This window comes from Eptatretus burgeri, chromosome 7, assembly GCF_056783735.1.
Source record: "Eptatretus burgeri isolate ZD-2024b chromosome 7, Ebu_testis_v1, whole genome shotgun sequence".
In the NCBI taxonomy this organism is placed as follows: domain Eukaryota; kingdom Metazoa; phylum Chordata; class Myxini; order Myxiniformes; family Myxinidae; genus Eptatretus; species Eptatretus burgeri.
The window spans coordinates 105,518,873-105,544,524 of record NC_140967.1 but is presented as its reverse complement, the minus strand read 5'-3'; the positions used below and the strand labels follow the sequence as shown (position 1 = coordinate 105,544,524).

Here is a 25,652-nt window from a genome sequence, read left to right as displayed (position 1 = left end):
TTTTGCAAATATTTTGCCCAATCTATTAAAGTGTCTCGACTTTCCTGAATCACCCCCCCCTCCCCCAACCTTTCTCTTTCTCTCTTTCTCTCTCAGCTTTGTGTCACCTACATACAGTATTTAGAAAGCTGATAGTTACACATAACACTGTTAGTTATGTTAGTTGCTATTAGGCGCAACCACGTCATCCCAACATAATTACAGCGATATGTGGTAATCGAAGGAACTGGAGCGCTGTTGGAGTCACCATTCGGGTAGGGAGGGTGGTGTTACAGTATGGGGACAGGGTTGCCGTAAGGGGGTGGGAGGAGTGTGGAAGGAAACCTCAATGAAGAAAGCGAATGAATGTGGAGTAAAAACAAACGTGTGTGGAATGTGAAACAGTGTGCACAGGTACAGGTGCTGATTAGGGAAACACTTCACAGAGACTTGGTGATACTAATGGTGGATGAGCTTCCACAGAGAGGAGGCCTGAATTCCCCTTTGACAACAGAGCATACAATGAAACAACCAAGTCGTTTCGTAAACATTTATGTCAACACCCAGACACCAAAAGCAATAAGATATAACAGTCAATAACTTGTCGGGTTCAGTATCCTTCCTGAGACCTGAATACACGCCGAAACCATATTTATTTATTTCAGAAACGTAAAGAGGTGGGCGGGGGAGGGGGGGTGGTGCTCTGAACTGAGAAATGTAAATTGAGAAAAAAAATGAGAAAAAGGAAGGGATGGCATGATAGGAGGAAAAGGAGATGACACGAGGAAAAGGAGATGATATGAGGAAAAGCAGGAGATGATATGAGGGAAAAGGAGGAGATGATATGAGGGAAAAGGAGGAGATGATATGAGGAAAAGGAAGAGATGATATGAGGCAAAGGAGGCGATGATATGAGGAAAAGATGGGGATTATATGAGGAAAAGGAGGAGGAGGAGATTGGGAACATACTCTGTGCAGGGCGTTGGTGCTGCCTAAGCGGTCTCCTTGGCTATTGGACACAATCCTGGACGGGTCCCACTCCGACACAGGATACCACCATGCTGGCACTCATTTTGCCGACCTCGGAAGGATGACAGGCAGAGTCAACCCCACCTGGTATTAATTCAACAGCTTAGCAGGATTTGAACTCAGGACCCTAGGATCCAAAGCCCATCACCCGAACCATTAAGCCAACACCAGGCAATATGAGGTAAAAGAGGGGATGACATGAGGTAAAGGAGGGGATGATACGAGGAAAAGGAGGGGATGATACGAGGAAAAGGAGGGAATGATTCGAGGAAAAGGAGGGGATGATACGAGGTAAAGGAGGGAATGATAGGAGGTAAAGGAGGGGATGATTCGAGGAAAAGGAGGGGATGATTCGAGGTAAAGGAGGGGATGATTCGAGGAAAAGGAGGGGATGATTCGAGGTAAAGGAGGGGATGATTCGAGGTAAAGGAGGGGATGATTCGAGGTAAAGGAGGGGATTATTCGGGGTAAAGGAGGGGATGATTGGAGGTAAAGGAGGGGATGATAGGAGGTAAAGGAGGGGATGATAGGAGGTAAAGGAGGGGATGATAGGAGGTAAAGGAGGGGATGATAGGAGGTAAAGGAGGGGATGATAGGAGGTAAAGGAGGGGATGATAGGAGGTAAAGGAGGGGATGATAAGGGGTAAAGGAGGGGATGATTCAAGGTAAAGGAGGGGATGATTCGAGGTAAAGGAGGGGATGATTCGACGTAAAGGAGGGGATGATTCGAGGTAAAGGAGGGGATGATTCGAGGTAAAGGAGGGGATGATTCGAGGTAAAGGAGGGGATGATTCGAGGTAAAGGAGGGGATGATTCGAGGTGAAGGAGGGGATGATTCGAGGTGAAGGAGGGGATGATTCGAGGTGAAGGAGGGGATGATTCGAGGTAAAGGAGGGGATGATTCGAGGTAAAGGAGGGGATGATTCGAGGTAAAGGAGGGGATGATTCAAGGTAAAGGAGGGGATGATTCAAGGTAAAGGAGGGGATGATTCGAGGTAAAGGAGGGTATGATAGGAGGTAAAGGAGGGGATGATCAGAGGAAATTAAGGAGTGTGGAAGGGGTCGTGAGAGAAGTGAACGTTTGGAATGATATCTTGGGGAGGAAGGGGAAAGAGTAAAATCCTCCGCCATCGTTGCGTACGTAATAAGTCGATAAACTCAAAGGAGAACCCACCATGACCATCACCGTTTAACTTCATTTTTCACTAAACGAAGATCACTGGGGTTCCCAATTCTCTCCCATTTAACAAGTAAACCTTAGTTTACACAAACATCCCTCATTCGTCATGAGATAACCGCTCATCTTCACATTGCGCACACCCGCACGCAGTTTGAGTATCGCACACTCAAAAGTAATATGCGCACCTGCGAAGGTTCTTCTTCTTCTTCGCAAAAAAAAAAACCTGCTCCGGTACACCCAAGCATCTAATCGGATAATCTTCTTCTTTGGTTCTTTCCTCGTTCCAGTGTAACTCTACACACAGATTACTGTGTAAAACAACAGAACATACACCGCCACACACGTAACCTCGAGCTCCCAAATAATAACAACAAAACAAAACATAAAACGAACGTAATACAAACACAAGACGAGGGATTTCTACCTGCTTTTCAATTGCCGCCATCGGGTTCGATCGGGTCCCTTCATCCGCACCAAAAACCCCGTGTGCAACATCCACAGGTGATGGCGAAACGCCGTTGCCAGGAAGTGACGTCATGCCCTGGTAACGGCGATAAAATGGGAGCACAGGAACATCACCGACGTGATCACGTGCGTCTCCCTTGAGGCGTCATCGTGTATATATATTTACAATTGGATAACTAATTCACACGAACATTAAAACTTCTGTTCATGCGCCGCACGCAGCGAGGACGATGACGTGCACCATTGCGATCACGTTGAAATATAATCCGTAAAATGGAGCTGTAATCGTGTTTCGATGGTCCCACGGTACCACAGGCCTCAAGGCCTACACGAGCCACAAGTACCAATCACCAATCACCAATTACTGAAGAAGATTCCACAAGACAGTGTCCCAACATTTTTAAATGACCTGTTCCACAATGCAATGCGGGGCACACCGGGTTTGTTCACCACTCGGTCTGTTTTATACGTTCAGGGTGATTCGTCATGATGTGTTTGTGAGTAACGTCCCTCGGATGGACGTGAAGCTGGGCGTCCCGCCTGCCCTCAGCTGTTGGTGGGCGTTAAAGATCCTACGGTGTTCTTTGCGAAGAGTGGGCGAGCTATCGCCAGCATCCTGAAAAAATGCCGTATTCCTGCAGGTCTGCCATACATAACATGGTATGTAGGGCAGGTCTGTGGTACATCGGGATGTTTTTGCTTTGGCGGGTCTTTCAAGATGTTTCACGTAAATGAAGAAAGATTCGCTTCATCGTGTTACTGAAAGTGATGAGGATGGAAATCAGAAATATGAACTTGTTCATGCTTTGTCTTTATGACGTCATTAGGTAAATTGGATTCCCAGGTAAACCAACAGATTGTGATGTCGTCTCAGTCATCCCAAAGACAGATTGTAATGTAGTATTAGTAATCCCAGAGACAGATTGTAATGTAGTATTAGTAATCCCAGAGACAGATTGTAATGTAGTATTAGTAATCCCAGAGACAGATTGTAATGTAGTATTAGTAATCCCAGAGACAGATTGTAATGTAGTATTAGTAATCCCAGAGACAGATTGTAATGTAGTATTAGTAATCCCAGAGACAGATTGTAATGTAGTATTAGTAATCCCAGAGACAGATTGTAATGTAGTATTAGTAATCCCAGAGACAGATTGTAATGTAGTATTAGTAATCCCAGAGACAGATTGTAATGTAGTATTAGTAATCCCAGAGACAGATTGTAATGTAGTATTAGTAATCCCAGAGACAGATTGTAATGTAGTATTAGTAATCCCAGAGACAGATTGTAATGTAGTATTAGTAATCCCAGAGACAGATTGTAATGTAGTATTAGTAATCCCAGAGACAGATTGTAATGTAGTATTAGTAATCCCAGAGACAGATTGTAATGTAGTATTAGTAATCCCAGAGACAGATTGTAATGTAGTATTAGTAATCCCAGAGACAGATTGTAATGTAGTATTAGTAATCCCAGAGACAGATTGTAATGTAGTATTAGTAATCCCAGAGACAGATTGTAATGTAGTATTAGTAATCCCAGAGACAGATTGTAATGTAGTATTAGTAATCCCAGAGACAGATTGTAATGTAGTATTAGTAATCCCAGAGACAGATTGTAATGTAGTATTAGTAATCCCAGAGACAGATTGTAATGTAGTATTAGTAATCCCAGAGACAGATTGTAATGTAGTATTAGTAATCCCAGAGACAGATTGTAATGTAGTATTAGTAATCCCAGAGACAGATTGTAATGTAGTATTAGTAATCCCAGAGACAGATTGTAATGTAGTATTAGTAATCCCAGAGACAGATTGTAATGTAGTATTAGTAATCCCAGAGACAGATTGTAATGTAGTATTAGTAATCCCAGAGACAGATTGTAATGTAGTATTAGTAATCCCAGAGACAGATTGTAATGTAGTATTAGTAATCCCAGAGACAGATTGTAATGTAGTATTAGTAATCCCAGAGACAGATTGTAATGTAGTATTAGTAATCCCAGAGACAGATTGTAATGTAGTATTAGTAATCCCAGAGACAGATTGTAATGTAGTATTAGTAATCCCAGAGACAGATTGTAATGTAGTATTAGTAATCCCAGAGACAGATTGTAATGTAGTATTAGTAATCCCAGAGACAGATTGTAATGTAGTATTAGTAATCCCAGAGACAGATTGTAATGTAGTATTAGTAATCCCAGAGACAGATTGTAATGTAGTATTAGTAATCCCAGAGACAGATTGTAATGTAGTATTAGTAATCCCAGAGACAGATTGTAATGTAGTATTAGTAATCCCAGAGACAGATTGTAATGTAGTATTAGTAATCCCAGAGACAGATTGTAATGTAGTATTAGTAATCCCAGAGACAGATTGTAATGTAGTATTAGTAATCCCAGAGACAGATTGTAATGTAGTATTAGTAATCCCAGAGACAGATTGTAATGTAGTATTAGTAATCCCAGAGACAGATTGTAATGTAGTATTAGTAATCCCAGAGACAGATTGTAATGTAGTATTAGTAATCCCAGAGACAGATTGTAATGTAGTATTAGTAATCCCAGAGACAGATTGTAATGTAGTATTAGTAATCCCAGAGACAGATTGTAATGTAGTATTAGTAATCCCAGAGACAGATTGTGATGTAGTATTCGTAATCCCAGAGACAGATTGTAATGTAGTATTAGTAATCCTAGAGACAGATTGTAATGTAGTATTAGTAATCCCAGAGACAGATTGTAATGTAGTATTAGTAATCCCAGAGACAGATTGTAATGTAGTATTAGTAATCCCAGAGACAGATTGTAATGTAGTATTAGTAATCCCAGAGACAGATTGTAATGTAGTATTAGTAATCCCAGAGACAGATTGTAATGTAGTATTAGTAATCCCAGAGACAGATTGTAATGTAGTATTAGTAATCCCAGAGACAGATTGTAATGTAGTATTAGTAATCCCAGAGACAGATTGTAATGTAGTATTAGTAATCCCAGAGACAGATTGTAATGTAGTATTAGTAATCCCAGAGACAGATTGTAATGTAGTATTAGTAATCCCAGAGACAGATTGTAATGTAGTATTAGTAATCCCAGAGACAGATTGTAATGTAGTATTAGTAATCCCAGAGACAGATTGTAATGTAGTATTAGTAATCCCAGAGACAGATTGTAATGTAGTATTAGTAATCCCAGAGACAGATTGTAATGTAGTATTAGTAATCCCAGAGACAGATTGTAATGTAGTATTAGTAATCCCAGAGACAGATTGTAATGTAGTATTAGTAATCCCAGAGACAGATTGTAATGTAGTATTAGTAATCCCAGAGACAGATTGTAATGTAGTATTAGTAATCCCAGAGACAGATTGTAATGTAGTATTAGTAATCCCAGAGACAGATTGTAATGTAGTATTAGTAATCCCAGAGACAGATTGTAATGTAGTATTAGTAATCCCAGAGACAGATTGTAATGTAGTATTAGTAATCCCAGAGACAGATTGTAATGTAGTATTAGTAATCCCAGAGACAGATTGTAATGTAGTATTAGTAATCCCAGAGACAGATTGTAATGTAGTATTAGTAATCCCAGAGACAGATTGTAATGTAGTATTAGTAATCCCAGAGACAGATTGTAATGTAGTATTAGTAATCCCAGAGACAGATTGTAATGTAGTATTAGTAATCCCAGAGACAGATTGTAATGTAGTATTAGTAATCCCAGAGACAGATTGTAATGTAGTATTAGTAATCCCAGAGACAGATTGTAATGTAGTATTAGTAATCCCAGAGACAGATTGTAATGTAGTATTAGTAATCCCAGAGACAGATTGTAATGTAGTATTAGTAATCCCAGAGACAGATTGTAATGTAGTATTAGTAATCCCAGAGACAGATTGTAATGTAGTATTAGTAATCCCAGAGACAGATTGTAATGTAGTATTAGTAATCCCAGAGACAGATTGTAATGTAGTATTAGTAATCCCAGAGACAGATTGTAATGTAGTATTAGTAATCCCAGAGACAGATTGTAATGTAGTATTAGTAATCCCAGAGACAGATTGTAATGTAGTATTAGTAATCCCAGAGACAGATTGTAATGTAGTATTAGTAATCCCAGAGACAGATTGTAATGTAGTATTAGTAATCCCAGAGACAGATTGTAATGTAGTATTAGTAATCCCAGAGACAGATTGTAATGTAGTATTAGTAATCCCAGAGACAGATTGTAATGTAGTATTAGTAATCCCAGAGACAGATTGTAATGTAGTATTAGTAATCCCAGAGACAGATTGTAATGTAGTATTAGTAATCCCAGAGACAGATTGTAATGTAGTATTAGTAATCCCAGAGACAGATTGTGATGTAGGATCGGTAATCCCAGAGACAGATTGTAATGTAGTATTAGTAATCCCAGAGACAGATTGTAATGTAGTATTAGTAATCCCAGAGACAGATTGTAATGTAGTATTAGTAATCCCAGAGACAGATTGTAATGTAGTATTAGTAATCCCAGAGACAGATTGTAATGTAGTATTAGTAATCCCAGAGACAGATTGTAATGTAGTATTAGTAATCCCAGAGACAGATTGTAATGTAGTATTAGTAATCCCAGAGACAGATTGTAATGTAGTATTAGTAATCCCAGAGACAGATTGTAATGTAGTATTAGTAATCCCAGAGACAGATTGTAATGTAGTATTAGTAATCCCAGAGACAGATTGTAATGTAGTATTGGTAATCCCAAAGACAGATTGTAATGTAGTATTAGTAATCCCAGAGACAGATTGTGATGTAGTATTCGTAATCCCAGAGACAGATTGTAATGTAGTATTAGTAATCCCAGAGACAGATTGTAATGTAGTATTAGTAATCCCAGAGACAGATTGTAATGTAGTATTAGTAATCCCAGAGACAGATTGTAATGTAGTATTAGTAATCCCAGAGACAGATTGTGATGTCGGATCAGTAATCCCAGAGACAGATTGTGATGTAGTATTGGCCATCAGAACTGCCTCAATGCCAGTGAGCCTGACATTTCACTCAATCAAATTGGCAGGAACTGGAAGCAGCCATCTCTCTTCAGGACTGGTCTCCCGTATCTTCTGCCCCTGATGATAACTCAGCCTGGGAATTCCTCAGAAAAAAATAATATATATATATATATCTCCCCCTCTGTCACCCTCTCACCCCCTTCCACCCCTCTCTCCCCCTCTCACAGATTCATCCCATCTCGTCTTCAATTCAGCTGCCCTTCTTCTCGCCCATGGTACACTGAATACTGTGGTGAGGCAGTTGCTCTGAAAGGAGTTGCCTTATCTTCATGGAAGACAAATCTGACCAAAGGCAATATCCGTGTTTTCCAAAAAGTCCTTAAAGTGTGTGTGTGTGTGTGTGTGTGTGTGTGTGTGTGTGTGTGTGTGTGTGTGTGTGTGTGTGTGTGTGTGTGTGTGTGTGTGTGTGTGTGTGTGTGTGTGTGTGTGTGTGTGTGTGTGTGTCCACTCTCAGGAGAGCCAGAAAACCACATCTGTCCAACCTGGAGAATGAATGTTCAAACTAGTCTCCCTCTAAAACCTGATGGTGCCTTGTTACCTCCACCACCAAGGGTGAAGGAGGTTATCTTTTCACCCCTTTCTGTCTGTCTGTTGGGTAGTCGATCCAGTCGAAAAAACAAAATATTTTTTGAGATTTTTTTTTCTACCCTTATCAGTATTTCCGTCGATATGTTTGTTGGGTAGTCGATCCAGTCGAAAAAAAAATTTTTCAAAAAAAAAAAAATTGAAATTTGTTCTACCCTTATCAGTATTTCCGTCGATATGTTTGTCTGTCTGTCTGTCTCTATGTACAGTATGTCTGTTCGGTCCAGTGCTCCGTTAATATAATGGCGATTTCGATGAAACTTGGTTGGTAGGTTCATACCATGACCTTGTTGTGTGCAAATGAGAACCGTTGCTATGGACACCACCGTTGCCTAGCAACGGGGCTTTGAAATGTTTGAAAAATCATTAAAAAATTATTTTTTCGAAAATCAAAAATCGGGCCACGAGCGACTGTGGTACAATTCAGCCATATTGTCAAAAATTTCCAGCCAGATCCTATTGTTGCGGTATTCGCGCCCGCCGGCGTGCTGACGGCCACGTAACTCGAATCGCGGCACGTCGCCCACCGGACGGACAATCCAGTCGTGACCCTCTCGGACTAACGCCGGGAACCAGTCACGGGTGGACCTTTCGGTCTCACCGCGATCGAGCCAATCAGCCCCCGCGTGGGATAGGGTTGCTCGCCAAATTCGACCTACCTAAGTACCCACGCGGAGGGTAGACCGGGCGATCGCACCTCGCCGCAGGTCGACTTCGGACACGGGCCACTTAAGCGACCCGTTCCGTACTATCAGAATAACCGAGCGGTGTTATCGTCGACCTCGACGGTTCGATTAGTTATCGGGCGTATTCAGCCCACTACCAACCCTTTACGTGAAGCAAGATGAGGATTCAATGGGAGAAAAAGACGAGCGAGGCGGGAGAACAGTTCAATAATAAGCACATTTATTCGCGGCACACGGGGGAAGCACACATATTCAATTCCACCAAAAGCACACAAAAAAAAAGAAAACACAATTCCATTTACACAAAAGCAAATATAAAAGCGAAGACAATGCAGAGCTAATACCGACTACCGAGCACACGGCAACACTTATACAATTCTACTTCACAGACGGCGCCGACAACACATACCCAAAACCAACGAAAGAATACCCTCAAGGATGAGGCGGGCCTGAGGCCGAGACCGGGTCGCGCCTACCCGTCTGGTGATGAGACGCGGAGCGGCGATGGCGCCTCACTCCGCGGGCCTCGCGGACAGTGTCTGGCAGGGGGTGGGAAAGGGGCCCCCTTGGTCGCACTATCTCAGCGCGGGGGGAAACAGGAGGGGGTTGCTGATGCTCGGGGTATAGAGGATCTTTATTATCCCTGGTGTGCGTCTCCACCTCGGCCAGGTCGCGCTGCCGGCCTCCCTCGGGCGTGCAGCTCCCGGCACCGACGCGAGCACCCCCTCGTCTGCCTTCGCCGCTGCCGCCTCTCCGCCTCTGGACTCTCCGACTCTGGACTCTTCTTTGGACTCTCCTCGTTGGACTCTTCTTTTTTGGACTCTCCCGTTGGACTCTTCTTTGGACTCTCCTCCCTGGACTTTTTCTGACTCCTTCACTCCCCTGACTGACGAACACGGTCCTTTTATCCCCCCGTAGCTTCGCCTTTGACCCCCTCCCTTTGACCTTTCACCTCGCTCCCCATTGGCCCGAGAAAAAGTGGGCGTGAAGGCTTTTTGATCCACAAATTTGCATATATCGATCGTCCTGGAGGCGGGGCCAAATCGCCCCTCGCTCACCGATTGGACGGCAAAAAGTGGGCGTGTGTCGTTTTTGATCCGTTTTTGAAGCACAAAATCCGTGATTTTGTACACGCTGTTCGGCGCGCGCCCTGCACGAGTCCAACACCGGTACCCACAGGCGGCGCAAGAACGGTGGCGATGCGACGGTTGCGAGGTGTGACGTGAAGGTCGTGGCGGTTGTGGTGAAGCGGTGGTTGGTGGTTGATGTTGTGACTGGTGGTGGTAACAATGGCGGTTGGTCCAAATTAAAGATAGTAAAAGAAAAACGGCTATCCTGAAGAGTCGCAGCACGCATAAATGACATATATTCCCACTAGACAACGGGTTTGGGCCTAACTACACATGTACTTACCGAGATACCTCACCTAAGGGACCTGAATGGTGGTTTGCGAATTTGGTAACCACAACACTACCCCCTCCCCTTTTTACAGACTCGTCCCGAGTCGTCAAATTTTCGTGTGCCATCATGTGTAGTTTTCCCCTAGTACATTTTACCTACGGATCCCTGAGTGCGACATTCATGGTATTCGTGTCCCCAAAATAAATAACCTGAGGGCTGCGTAACTATCTAAACAAACTCACTCACACGGACGACTTAAATAAAATTGCCGGCGCTAGACAGACATGCCGGGGGGCGCACTCATATTTACAGTACATCTTAACCTTAACTTACAAATTTTACACTAAACCATGGCCCAGGATCATTGAACTCTGCAAAAAGAAAGCAGTTAGCAGGGAGCCAGGCTGCCCGCATGCAGTCTCTGGCTCAAACAATGCAGGTGACAGGGAACGTGGCTGGCTGCTCACACACAGTCCAAGGCCTTCCCTTTTGAACTGAACGCAGTGAACCACAACGGTGCATGGGCTGCACAACGCAGTCTCCGTGCCAGCTCAAGTGGCACACGCAATGAACACAACGAATGGATGGATGAATGGTTTGAACACAAACACGGTGCACGGGCCGCCACTGCAGGCCCGTGTTGTAGCTGCCAACAGGGCAGTTCTCGCAGCTTGCAAACTGTTGCTTTGCGGATCCTGGCGCACATGGAAATGAACAGGGGGGGGGGCAAAGCAAAATTGAACAGGGCTGGTGAACATGGGCAGTGGGCATGGCATGGCAAAGGCAGCAGGCAAACACAGCCCGCAGAAGAAGGGTGCTGCAGGCAAACACAGCCGGCAGATGAACTGGCCGGCACAGGCCTCGAAGAAAAACAGCCAGCAGATGAACTGGCCGGCACAGGCCTTGCAGCACACAGCTGCCGATGAACTTGGCCGGCCTCCGCCTTGAAGCAAAACACGGCCAGCCGATGAAGTTGGCCAGCCTTTGCCGTTCAATGGAGGTTGGTGGAGGGAGTGCGGTGGTGCTGGCCACTTGGAAGGCGGGCTCGGACCTACCTACCTGTCTCCCTCCCAACCTATCGCCTTTGCCTGTCACTGTACATACCCACTCCCTTAATTTGTCAAACCCCAATTTAGCCCCAACTTATTTTTTTTTTATTTTTACTTTTATGTTGACTTCCCCTCTATAAATCGTCCCCTAACCCCCTTTATCGTCCTTGTTCGGCTAACCTATCCTGTCACCTAGCCTACTCCCAACCCCTACGTTCCCTTCCCGGAGGGGAATAAGGGAGAGCTAACGTCCTGTGCCGAGGCCCAACGAAGCTGCAGAATGGCCTCCCCAGAGTTCGGCGATCTTAACACCAAAGTGGGTCCAGCGGCCCACAACGAGAGCGAGGGGATGGATGGTGCGGAGGGGTACACTTCCTAATCTACCCTAACCATTTAACTGTTAAACTACCCCGGGGCTTTCAACAAGCGCTTCTCCCTTAAACTATTGGTTCTAACAACCCAGATTCCCGTCGCCTGTGTTGGTGTCCTCACAATTTCGGGCCTCGCCCCCCAATTTTCTCTCCGTGCCCTCACACGGTCTCCTGGCTGGGACACGTGGCTCCCTTTGGCAGGCACGACCCTCTGCCGATTCTCCCGCTATGGCAGCCACGGGGACTAAACTGCATCCGAGGGTACCAGCTACCTAACACCGGGGAGTGCCCCCATGGCACCTCCCCTGAAACGCACACGTGGCAGGCCGGCCTCCCGGGCCCCTTTCCGAGGGTCACCCGTGCCCACAACACTGCCCACGCGGCTAATGGCGCCCCGGGCCCCCGCACCAAGCAGGCGCACCCGTGCCCACTACTCTATCCCGGCCCCCCATGGCCCCATGGCCTACCGCGGCCGACTAGCCTGGTGCCCGGGGTACCCACTCAGCGATACTCACCTTTCGCAGCCACGCTCCCAAGCCCGTCAACAGGGCTCCTGCACCCCTCCAAATGGGTTTCGAGCCTACACTCCCACCAACAACCAAACGGCCTCCATTTTGTAAATTTGACTAACCCAGCGAACTCACTCTACACTGACCCCGGGGTCCCTTGGGCGGGAGTCACTCCTCCCCCCAATCACTCATCGCACCATGCAGTCCCCATTCGCTCCATACACACAGACCCGCTGGCCTCACTCACTCACCAAGCACATGCTTCCACTTCACTCACCAACTCTTCAACACACACACCACTGAACTCTGCCATCCTTCTAACTACATCGCCTAACTAACTCGTGCTCCCACGTCGTCCCTTAAACTACAGCACGTTCCTTTTAACACTACGTAGCTAAGCTACGTCCCCTCTACACATCCAAAGTCTGTCTCTGTCTCCAAATAAATAATTTTATTTCCCAACCTAATATAAAGCTGGCTACAATCCCTCTACCTAATCCATTCCACGGACTCCATGAGGACTTACCCCTGCCCCATGAAGTCGGTCTAACTAAGCTAACCCTTCCCCCTAACTAGTTTCCATCCTGTGCCCTGGTAAGGGGGTCTTTCACCCCTTGCCCAGGAATCCTGTGCACCCGAAAGTGAGGCTTGTTTTTTTTTTTTTTTTTTTTCATGCGCAGCACCTGCGCGGCAACTCAGAGCTCGCGCACTTTCCACCTGCCCGTGACGTCATGCAGCTGCACGTGTTCCTCGTCCCTCCTTGGACGGGACCATCCGGCAGAGATACCCCTCCTGCCGGATTCCAGCACGATGCAGCCATGACGTCACCGTGCGCATAAAAAAAAACAAGCCCCACGTCTCGAGGGGTTCCCCACGCGAACACATGTGCTTTGCCCGTTGGAGCTTAACACACACGATCGCGTGGAGAACCCGTCCGGTCCAAATCCATTTACCTGCCTAAACTTTGTCCGTCCGCGGGATCGGCAAATCCACCGCGTGCGTTTCCGGACCGGGACTTCACTCTCGCAAGCGAGCACGTGGTGGTCTCGTGCGTTGCACAGCACGGACCGCGTGCTCACTGCCGGGTGAACCCGGTACGGTCCGCGAAACAACTACAGCCGCTACCCGGCTTTCGTTCCTCCCATGTCGCCGTCGTCGCCATTCGACCCACGCACACCTGCGTGTTACGACGCACACAGTCCACTCCATCACATTCACACCGGGAGACGCGGCTGCGTGCTCCCGCATGCCAACCGACATCTCCCTCACATACCGCTCTCTCACACACACGGTCTCCCTTGCACACAGCGACCTTGCACACGGCCGTTCACTCACGCGTGCGGGGGCACTCACCCGCGGTTCCTCACTCGCACTCCGTGCCTCATCCACACACGCGGGGGCACTCAACCGCTGTGCCTCATCCACACACCGTGCCTCACTTATACACGCGGGGGCACTCAACCGCGGTGCCTCATCCACACACGCGGGGGCACTCAACCGCGGTGTCTCATCCATACTCCGTGCCTCACTCACACACGGTGCCTCATCCACACACGCGGGGGCACTCACCCGCGGTGCCTCACTCATACACACGGCGACACTCACACACGCGGTCTCTTCCACACACGGTGCCTCACCCACACACGCGGGGGCACTAACCCGCGGTGCCTCACTCACACTCCGTGCCTCATCCACACACGGCGTGCTGGGAAGCACGTACTCCGGCACCATCGCCACCACACCACTCACACGTGGTGCCTCACTCATACTGGCCGTTTCACTCACACACACGGCCTCACTCACACACGGTGCCCCATCCACACCCGGCGTGCTGGGAAGCACGCACTCTGGCACCATCGCCACCACACCTCTCACACACGGGGTCGCTTCACACACGGTGCCGCACTCACACCTTGCACCACACACACAGGGACAACCACCCTGGGGATTCGTGTCCCCACAAGGGTCTCCGGGGCCTCTATACCCCCCAAGCTCTCCGTGCACCTGTCCACAGCACTCGTCCCCTCAACCTCGCAAAGCACGACCGAACTCACCTGGTCGTGACTCGCCTCAAGGGGGCATACTCCCTCCCCTCGTTCCTGGAGGAGGCCATCCAGGTGCTCGCACTGGGTCTCTACCCAGTCCGCCAGCTCACCCCCATTATCCTCCACTACCTCTGTGTGTGTGTGTGCGTCACTTACCCCGTCTTCCTCGTGTAGTCTTTCCTCTATTTTTTCTATCTCCCGTGTCTCTCCCAACTCTTCACCCTTTACCTCCCTTGTCTCCACTATTATTTCCGTTGTCACGGCCTTCATGCCCGCCTTCAGGCATCGGCCCATGTTCTGCGTCTCACCCCGTAGCTTTTTCATTTCTTCCTTCATGTTTGTTTCCATTCCGTTCATTTGTTTGTTCATTTCGTTTTTCATTTCATTTGTATTTGTATCCATCTTTTCGTTCATTGCCGCCAGCATGGCGCATAGCTGGGCCATGTTGGATGCACTCAGCTGAGCCGTTTCGGCAAGGGTTGGGGAAGGGTTTTGGTGGAGAGGGGGGGGGGAGGTGTCATACACTGCGGCCGCTGCCGCACCCATTTCAGGTTCTGGGTTCAGTTGGGCGAGTCCGTGTTCCTGCACAATCAACATTTCCTGCTCAGGGATTCCATCCTGGACCATGGATTCTACATTACTACACATATACATTTCTAATACCCCCGGCTCCCGCTCGCCTTGAGACGCCATCTTGCTTCTCTTAAAGGGTTAATTTCGCTCGCTCGTAATTTGGAGGGAATCGGGGGTCGCTTCTCTCACCCCTGGACCGATTCCCGTGAATTTAGCCGGAGACAGGAGAGCCCGTTTTCCTGTTCTCCGATACCAGTACGCGAGGAGCGCGATGAGTTTATATCCCACTCCTGCCACCAGTGTTGCGGTATTCGCGCCCGCCGGCGTGCTGGCGGCCACGTAACTCGAATCGCGGCACGTCGCCCACCGGACGGACAATCCAGTCGTGACCCTCTCGGACTAACGCCGGGAACCAGTCACGGGTGGACCTTTCGGTCTCACCGCGATCGAGCCAATCAGCCCCGCGTGGGATAGGGTTGCTCGCCAAATTCGACCTACCTAAGTACCCACGCGGAGGGTAGACCGGGCGTCGCACCTCGCCGCAGGTCAGCTCGGACACGGGCCATAGCGACCCGTTCCGTACTATCAGAATAACCGGCGGTGTTATCGTCGACCTCGACGGTTCGATTAGTTATCGGGCGTATTCAGCCCACTACCAGCCCTTTACGTGAAGCAAGATGAGGATTCAATGGGAGAAAAAGACGAAGCGAAGCGGAGAGAACAGTTCAATAATAAAGCACATTTATTCGCGGCACAGGGGAAGCACACATATTCAATTCCACCAAAAGCACACAAAAAAAAGAAAACACAATTCCATTTACACAAAAAGCAAATATAAAAGCGAAGACAATGCAGAGCTAATACCGACTACCGAGCACACGGCAACACTTATACAATTCTACTTCACAGACGGCGCCGACAACACATACCCAAAACCAAGGAAAGAATACCCTCAAGGATGAGGCGGGCCTGAGGCCGAGACCGGGTCGCGCCTACCCGTCTGGTGATGAGACCGCGGAGCGCGATGGCGCCTCACTCCGCGGGCCTCGCGGACAGTGTCTGGCAGGGGGTGGGAAAGGGGCCCCCTTGGTCGCACTATCTCTCAGCGGGGGGGAAACAGGAGGGGGTTGCTGATGCTCGGGGTATAGAAGGATCTTTGTATCCCTGGTGTGCGTCTCCACCTCGGCCAGGTCGCGCTGCCGGCCTCCCTCGGGCGTGCAGCTCCCGGCACCGGCGCGAGCACCCCTCGTCTGCCTCCCCCGCTGCCGCCTCTCCGCCTCTGGACTCTCCGACTCTGGACTCTTCTTTGGACTCTCCTCGTTGGACTCTTCTTTTTTGGACTCTCCCGTTGGACTCTTCTTTGGACTCTCCTCCCTGGACTTTTTCCGACTCCTTCACTCCCCTGACTGACGAACACGGTCCTTTTATCCCCCCGTAGCTTGCCTTTGACCCCCTCCCTTTGACCTTTCACCTCGCTCCCCATTGGCCCGAGAAAAAGTGGGCGTGAAGGCTTTTTGATCCACAAATTTGCATATATCGATCGTCCTGGAGGCGGGGCCAAATCGCCCCTCGCTCACCGATTGGACGGCAAAAAGTGGGCGTGTGTCGTTTTTGATCCGTTTTTGAAGCACAAAATCCGTGATTTTGTACACGCTGTTCGGCGCGTGCCCTGCACGAGTCCAACACCGGTACCCACAGGCGGCGCAAGAACGGTGGCGATGCGACGGTTGCGAGGTGTGACGTGAAGGTCGTGGCGGTTGTGGTGAAGCGGTGGTTGGTGGTTGATGTTGTGACTGGTGGTGGTAACAATGGCGGTTGGTCCAAATTAAAGATAGTAAAAGAAAAACGGCTATCCTGAAGAGTCGCAGCACGCATAAATGACATATATTCCCACTAGACAACGGGTTTGGGCCTAACTACACATGTACTTACCGAGATACCTCACCTAAGGGACCTGAATGGTGGTTTGCGAATTTGGTAACCACAACACTATGAAAACTGTCGGAGAAGATAGACTTTGAATGAACCCTGGTCGAAAACAATAAAAAAACGAAGTTCGTTATATCTCAGAGACTGAGTCAGATATACATGAAACTGGTATGGTAGGTTCATGGTATGCCCTAGTTATGTGTGAGAAAGAACTGTTGCTATGGACCCCTCCGTTGCCTAGCAACGGCCGAAAAACCTCTAAATGTGGGGGTATTTTAACGAAAAAACAATCTGCAGCATTAACCCTTGAAGCTAGAATCATGAATTTTCTTGTGCTTAATCTTCAGATCATTCCCCATCGAACGGGTCCATCGCATCAGGTTCTATTGGGTAGTCGACTACCCATGTCCGCCTACCGGCTTGTCTGTTTGCTTCTCTGTCTGTGTGCAGGATATCTAAGAAAGTTGTGGACGAATCTGGATGAAATCTTGTGGAGAGGTTCAGTGTGTGATAAGGACGAACTGATTCGATTTTGGTGAATAATCTGGATCCAGATCCAGCTACTAGAATGTTTTAAGTGATTCTTCACCATTGAGAGATGGTGCCAAAAACGATATACGATCTCGCATGATGGTTCAAAATTTATTGGGCCCAATATGTTCTAGTGGATCAGGTATTGTGTGGCGGAGGTATGTACTCTACCAACTGCCCTTCCAGTTAAGTCTGTCTGGTGTATGCTCCCCTACATCCCTTCCCTCTCTACAAATAGCACCACAGCCGATTCCGCTCGTGAGAAGGCTGAATGCCCCTATTCTGTTTGCTTCAAAATCTTGCGTCTCCAACCCCTCACTCTCAGTACCTACCCTTCCCTGCCATACCCAACTGCAACTGTACTCTGTGTTTTTTTGCACCTGAGAAGGTGGAGAAGGTTTTTTTCAACCATCGACTCTGACTGCTACTGGATTGGACGGCATCAGCTCACGTGTCTGAAAAACTTTGTCTGCACATACTCTCTTTGCCCTTTTCACCCGATAATTTGTCCTCAGTGATCTTCCATCTCCTTGGAAATCAGACAGCATCACGACACTACATAAAAATAGGGTCAATACTGCTGGGTGCTCACCTGGTAGAATAATGATACTGAGGAAGAAGTCAAGGTGGGATGGAATCAGCAACATGTACCAATGAACCAATGTTGCAACAAATATATATTTTGAGGGGGCACCCCCCCCCCACCCCATCTCCGGCCGTAGAACCAATTTTTTTTAATGTTGCGAACAATCTTTGGTACATCAAAGATGATGAAGGTGGTGGTCAAGTTTCATTGGAATTGTATGTGTAGTTTCTGAGAAGAAAGCAAATACCTCTTTTGGGGGGCAATCGAACTGTTAGCCCACTTTCACGCAATGTAGTCCAGACATCCCGCTTTGATACAACCCTATTTTGATTGGACACCTGACCCTGACCCATGACATTTTTTGTTATCATTCAATTGAATTCAGAATGGGATTAAAATGAATTCAATTCAAATCCAATGGAAGACCAAATAGCTACATTCCTGCATTGGAGTCATCAGAAGGAACCCGAACAAGGAAAAAGCAAAGATGAAGTCATCAGGAGGAACCTGGATAGGATTCACATTTCAGCTGCTGCTCCTCTACCCTCAAACCCATCCAGACACAGCCAAGTGAGACTTATTAAAAAAAACAAACAAACAGAAACCAGATCAAAATAATTAAATAAGTCTGCCTGCCAAAGCATGTTTCCGATCAGGCTGAAATTTATAACGTATTCCCCATCACTACTACATCCCATATCGTCTTCAATTCACAATTGGAGATCACAATTTTGAAGTTTCACATCGATCGATGAAGCTTTTTTTTTTTCCAATATGGCTGCCACACCACATGATCTATGATAACTATCAATGAAACATTCTACATGAGTAGTCGCTCCTATGGTGAAAATTTCATGTCAATCCGACTAGCAAGGTGCAGAGAAAAACAAACTCACGTTCTGTGCAGACAAACAGATGGACCCAAATGCAATACCCTGTCCTCTGGCAAGGATAATAATGCAGGTGAGGACTTCCCTTTGACCATGATGTGCAGGATGGAGGGTGAGGATGCAGTCCGTGCTGGAAGCCAGCGAAGAAGTAAGCCACGACAATGTAACCTGCTCTTCTGCTTGACTGATGTCATTTTCTCCAATATTTCAATGTTTTTTTTCGAACCAGCTGGGCAAAGGAGTCTCGATGTTGTCTTCCTGGCAAATGACATTTTGTCCTGTCAGCTTCCAGGATTGCAGGAGCTGATTGGATCTTTTGCAGAGGGTTAACAAGCTTCACCTTCAGAAACATCTTGGGCTATTCTGTGAAAAGATAATGAACTTACACGTTCATTATCATTATTACACGTGCGTGGTCATAATTCCTTTTCGTGTGCTGGTTATGATGATGGTGTTTAAACCAGAACAAAAGAAATTTCACCTTTAAAATGCAATGACCTGTTGTAAATGAAGTCCAGTTGATAATTAATCCTCCGTTGTCTCCCCAGCGGTTAGTGAATAAGAAGACTTTCTTGGCGTCGAACCGCCGCAGTTTTAAAATGGTGACGACGATGGCAAGCGGGAGAGAGGAGACTTGTTCACCAAACAAACTAAATCACTTCGCTCAATTGTGTTGATGATGGAGAACAAAAGTCACTGATTAATTATTGATGTGTTGAGTAACTCGTGAAGAAGAAAATGCTTGGAAGGAGAAGCACGCGGGCTTCGAACGTGTCGGGATGGCGAGCTCTCAAGAAGTCCACCTTGCAGTGAGTGCCCTTTACGCCTGTTGGCTCTCTGGGAAAACTCCACTGAGTGGCTACTGGTGTTCACACGTTTGCTTCGTTACAAAGAAATAGCAAAATGCAGAGAGAAATGAATGAGTCGTGACACTTGTAACAATGTATTTAAATGCCTTTTTGGAAGAGATTTCAGGAATCCTTAGTCTATTAATTGGAAGAGCACATTGACACCAATGACTGGAGGCATATTTTCCTTACGTGTCAACGGTTAGTTGTCCAACGGTCCAAGGCCGCCATCTTAAAATGGTGGATACAGTGCTCTGACATACTCAACAATACTGTTTCTGAATTCTCTGGCACCAAAAACCCACATAACACCAGAATGCAGGTTCTAGGACTTTTCGTTTCCAGGATATAGGGTATTACTCTGGGATACGGTGGCCATTTTGGAAACTGGCTGCCATGTCCACAAGGGCCATATCTGAGAAATGTACATGTACTGTTCTGGCATGGTGTAGATATGTGCCAAGGCAAGGTGTAGATGTGTGCCAATGTGTGTCAGGGCATGGCATAGATGTTTGCCAATATGTGCCAAGACATGGTGTGCATGTGTGCCAAGGCATGGTGTAGAAGTGTGCCAAGACTTGGTGTAGATGTGTGCCAAGGCATGATGTAGATGTGTGCCAAGACTTGGTGTAGATGTGTGCCAAGGCATGATGTAGATGTGTGCCAAGGCATGGTGTAGATGTGTGCCAAGGCATGGTGTAGATGTGTGCCAAGACATGGTGTAGATCGTAGATGTGTTCCAAGACTTGGTGTAGATGTGTGCCAAGGCATGGTGTAGATGTGTGCCAAGGCATGGTGTAGATCGTAGATGTGTGCCAAATCTTGGTGTACATGTGTGCCAAGGCATGGTGTAGATGTGTGCCAAGACAAGGTGTAGATGTGTGCCAAGGCATGGTGTAGATGTGTGCCAAAGCATGGTGTAGATGTGTGCCAAGGCATGGTGTAGATCGTAGATGTGTGACAAGGCATGGTGTAGATCGGAGATGTGTGCCAAGGCATGGTGTAGATGTGTGCCAAGACATGGTGTAGATGTGTGCCAAGACATGGTGTAGATGTGTGCCAAGGCATGGTGTAGATGTGTGCCAAGGCATGGTGTAGATGTGTGCCAAGGCATGGTGTAGATGTGTGCCAAGGCATGGTGTAGATGTGTGCCAAGACATGGTGTAGATGTGTGCCAAGACATGGTGTAGATGTGTCCCAAGGCATGGTGTAGATGTGTGCCAAGGCATGGTGTAGATGTGTGCCAAGGCATGGTGTAGATGTGTGCCAAGACATGGTGTAGATGTGTGCCAAGACATGGTGTAGATGTGTGCCAAGGCATGGTGTAGATGTGTGCCAAGGCATGGTGTAGATGTGTGCCAAGACATGGTGTAGATGTGTCCCAAGGCATGGTGTAGATGTGTGCCAAGGCATGGTGTAGATGTGTGCCAAGGCATGGTGTAGATGTGTGCCAAGGCATGGCGTAGATCGGAGATGTGTGCCAAGGCATGGTGTAGATGTGTGCCAAGGCATGGTGTAGATGTGTGCCAAGGCATGGTGTAGATGTGTGCCAAGGCATGGTGTAGATGTGTGCCAAGGCATGGTGTAGATGTGTGCCAAGGCATGGTGTAGATGTGTGCCAAGGCATGGTGTAGATGTGTGCCAAGGCATGGTGTAGATGTGTGCCAAGGCATGGTGTAGATGTGTGCCAAGGCATGGTGTAGATGTGTGCCAAGGCATGGTGTAGATGTGTGCCAAGGCATGGTGTGGATGTGTGCCAAGGCATGGTGTAGATGTGTGCCAAGGCATGGTGTAGATGTGTGCCAAGGCATGGTGTAGATGTGTGCCAAGACATGGTGTAGATGTGTGCCAAGGCATGGTGTAGATGTGTGCCAAGGCATGGTGTAGATGTGTGCCAAGGCATGGTGTAGATGTGTGCCAAGGCATGGTGTAGATGTGTGCCAAGACATGGTGTAGATGTGTGCCAAGGCATGGTGTAGATGTGTGCCAAGGCATGGTGTAGATGTGTGCCAAGGCATGGTGTAGATGGGAGATGTGTGCCAAGGCATGGTGTAGATGTGTGCCAAGGCATGGTGTAGATGTGTGCCAAGGCATGGTGTAGATGTGTGCCAAGGCATGGTGTAGATGTGTGCCAAGGCATGGTGTAGATGTGTGCCAAGGCATGGTGTAGATGTGTGCCAAGGCATGGTGTAGATGTGTGCCAAGGCATGGTGTAGATGTGTGCCAAGGCATGGTGTAGATGTGTGCCAAGGCATGGTGTAGATGTGTGCCAAGGCATGGTGTAGATGTGTGCCAAGGCATGGTGTAGATGTGTGCCAAGGCATGGTGTGGATGTGTGCCAAGGCATGGCGTAGATGTGTGCCAAGGCATGGTGTAGATCGTAGATGTGTGACAAGGCATGGCGTAGATGTGTGCCAAGGCATGGTGTAGATCGGAGATGTGTGCCAAGGCATGGCGTAGATGTGTGCCAAGGCATGGTGTAGATCGTAGATGTGTGACAAGGCATGGCGTAGATGTGTGCCAAGGCATGGTGTAGATCGGAGATGTGTGCCAAGGCATGGCGTAGATCGGAGATGTGTGCCAAGGCATGGTGTAGATGTGTGCCAAGGCATGGTGTAGATGTGTGCCAAGGCATGGTGTAGATGTGTGCCAAGGCATGGTGTGGATGTGTGCCAAGGCATGGTGTAGATGTGTGCCAAGGCATGGTGTAGATGTGTGCCAAGGCATGGTGTAGATGTGTGCCAAGACATGGTGTAGATGTGTGCCAAGACATGGTGTAGATGTGTCCCAAGGCATGGTGTAGATGTGTGCCAAGGCATGGTGTAGATGTGTGCCAAGACATGGTGTAGATGTTTTCCAAGGCATGGTGTAGATGTGTGCCAAGGCATGGTGTAGATGTGTGCCAAGACATGGTGTAGATGTTTTCCAAGGCATGGTGTAGATGTGTGCCAAGGCATGGTGTAGATGTGTGCCAAGGCATGGTGTAGATGTGTGCCAAGACAAGGTGTAGATGTGTGCCAAGGCATGGTGTAGATGTGTGCCAAAGCATGGTGTAGATGTGTGCCAAGGCATGGTGTAGTTGTGTGCCAAGACATGGTGTTGATCGTAGATGTGTGCCAAGACATGGTGTAGATGTGTGCCAAGACAAGGTGTAGATGTGTGCCAAGGCATGGTGTAGATGTGTGCCAAGGCATGGTGTAGATGTGTGCCAAGGCATGGTGTAGATGTGTGCCAAGGCATGGTGTAGTTGTGTGCCAAGACATGGTGTAGATGTGTCCCAAGGCATGGTGTAGTTGTGTGCCAAGACATGGTGTTGATCGTAGATGTGTGCCAAGACAAGGTGTAGATGTGTGCCAAGGCATGGTGTAGATGTGTGCCAAAGCATGGTGTAGATGTGTGCCAAGGCATGGTGTAGATCGTAGATGTGTGACAAGGCATGGTGTAGTTGTGTGCCAAGACATGGTGTTGATCGTAGATGTGTGCCAAGACATGGTGTAGATGTGTGCCAAGGCATGGTGTAGATGTGTGCCAAGACATGGTGTAGATGTGTGCCAAGACATGGTGTAGATGTGTCCCAAGGCATGGTGTAGATGTGTCCCAAGGCATGGTGTAGATGTGTGCCAAGACATGGTGTAGATGTGTGCCAAGACATGGTGTAGATGTGTCCCAAGGCATGGTGTAGATGTGTCCCAAGGCATGGTGTAGATGTGTGCCAAGACATGGTGTAGATGTGTGCCAAGACATGGTGTTGATCGTAGATGTGTGACAAGGCATGGTGTAGTTGTGTGCCAAGACATGGTGTTGATCGTAGATGTGTGACAAGGCATGGTGTAGTTGTGTGCCAAGACATGGTGTTGATCGTAGATGTGTGCCAAGACATGGTGTAGATGTGTGCCAAGGCATGGTGTAGATGTGTGCCAAGGCATGGCGTAGATCGGAGATGTGTGCCAAGGCACACAACTACACCATGTTGCGGTTTTTGAGATGAGGGTTGGTTCTCTCCAGGAGTCTCTACCGACTTTCCCAAAGATAAGTTTCCAGTCATTGTTTGTCTCATTCTGACTTTATTTTGTTGCCTCCGTGTTTACTGTGTGTTCCGAGTTCAGTTTTGTTTCAAAATTTGTGCTGTTTGGTGAGTTTTCGTCAGTCTTGTCATATCGGGTTCCCCTGAGGCCTACCTCCCCATCTTCCCCTCTATGTGCACGATCAGGTTTATTTGTATTTTCTCTTTATCTCCATCAGTTTTTATTTTCTCCACTTTTCCCTCCACCCTCCGTCTATCCCTTCCAACCTTTCCCTCTGTTTCATTTTAGATTTTAGTCTTTGACTTTCTGTACCGACTCCTCTTCCTTCCTGCACTCTTCTTTAAAATCCTTTGTTCTATTGGACCTTTTTTATACCATCTGGTACAATGTTTCCTTTCTCTACTCTGTCAATTCTTCTGCACTCCATCCATCTTTCAATGTATTTAAACGAATCCCTGACCTACAATTTTTTTTTAATCCCATTTTACAACACTTGTTCGTCTTCCATGATGAATCGTTCCGTTTTTTTCCAACTTCAGTGCAAGTTCGTTCATCCCACCTCCTTAAATCCACCTCCTCATAACTCCCTCCCTGTTATCCCCCTCCTTATCCCTCCCATCTTGCCCCATCCTCATATCTCTCCACTGTTCTCTGCCTTACTAAGAGTTCCCCTCTGATAGCCCAAACGGTATGATTTTCAAATGTCTCAAACTCTCATTCAGCACACTCCTCAATATCCCTGTCACACTCTCTCTCTCTCTCTTTCTTCTCATCACATCTCCCTCTCTCTCCCCACCCCCTCAAATCTTGTTCCTCCCACCGCCCGCTCCCACCTCCACCTTACGACGATCCAGTCTCATCCTCCCCCTCTCCCCACCCCTCCCTTCTCCCTCCTTCCTCATGACCGTGCCTGCTCTCATCATCTCCCCTCCCTCTTAAAGCTTCCCTCTCCCTCCTCCCTCTCAATTCAGCCACCTCCTCCCTCTTCAAAGAAAACTTCACTTTCTTCCTACCCCCCCCCTCCACCAAGCTTCCACCTCACCCTTCTCGAAAGCTCTCCCCACACCTTTCTCCCTCAATTCTCCTCCTTCTCCCCCAAATGTCCCCCCTCACAAATGTAGACCATCTGGAACCCCCCCCCCATCTACTTTCTCAACAATCCTCTTGAAGAAGTCCTTTCATTCAAGCGACTGGGTCTCACTATCTGCCATGATCTTTCCTGGGAAGGCCACATTTCCAACCTGGCCTCCAAAGCTGGGCACATGACTGGGCATCCTCCGTCGTGGAAAGTCCTTCCTCGGCACATCTGGGCTCCTGACCACAAAGAAAGCTTTCATCCGCAGCCTGATGGAGTACTGCTCTCCCCTCTGGGCTGGTGCTCCTGCCTCCCACCTTTCTCGGCTTCATGCTGTGGAAACCAAGGCATTTCGGATCATTGCTATCTCCCGCGGTGAAGCTGTGTCTGTCTCTGTCTCTGTCTCTCACCACAGGCAGGTCGGTGGTCTTTCTTCTGTCTCCTACTGTCTCCTCTCCAGCCTTCTGGAACAACCCTAACCTCTCCAACCTCTCCTGGAACAGCCTCTCCAACCCTAACCCTCCTCTGGAACAAACTCCCACACTCTTCAATCGCACTCCTCCCTTCAGGTCTTCAAAACAGCTGTTCACCACAACCTCTTATCTTCCCCCATCCAAAGCCATGATCTTTTCTACCCCCGTTAATCCACCCCCAATCCCACCTCTTTCAGATTCTCCGTTTTCCTTCTTGAAAGTCCCTGTGGTGTCCATCTTGTCCCCCCCCCCTGTACCCCGCCCCAACCCTTTCCCTTCCACACATATCGGATTATCTTTGTTCCTCACTATTTTGCACTTCCCTCGCCCACCCCTCGTCTCCTGCCTTGTTATATGTTTGTGTGTTATCTC

The 25,652-nt window shown here is 47.8% G+C and overlaps 1 protein-coding gene across 9 annotated transcripts in view; it reads right to left on the bottom strand.

Moving 5' to 3' along the window:
* LOC147024034 (protein phosphatase 1 regulatory subunit 16A-like) overlaps nt 1-19,475 on the bottom strand; it is a 67,192-nt gene extending 47,717 nt beyond the window's left edge. For 2 of the 9 annotated variants that reach the window (XM_085890188.1, XM_085890194.1), the window contains exons 1-2: nt 2,183-2,347; nt 949-1,060 (exon numbers count right to left, since the gene is read on the bottom strand). The gene's annotated coding sequence lies outside the window, so the exon portion shown is untranslated. The other 7 variants (XM_085890186.1, XM_085890187.1, XM_085890184.1 and 4 more) reach the window with 7 other exon arrangements.
* Between the last annotated feature and the right edge of the window lie 6,177 nt (nt 19,476-25,652).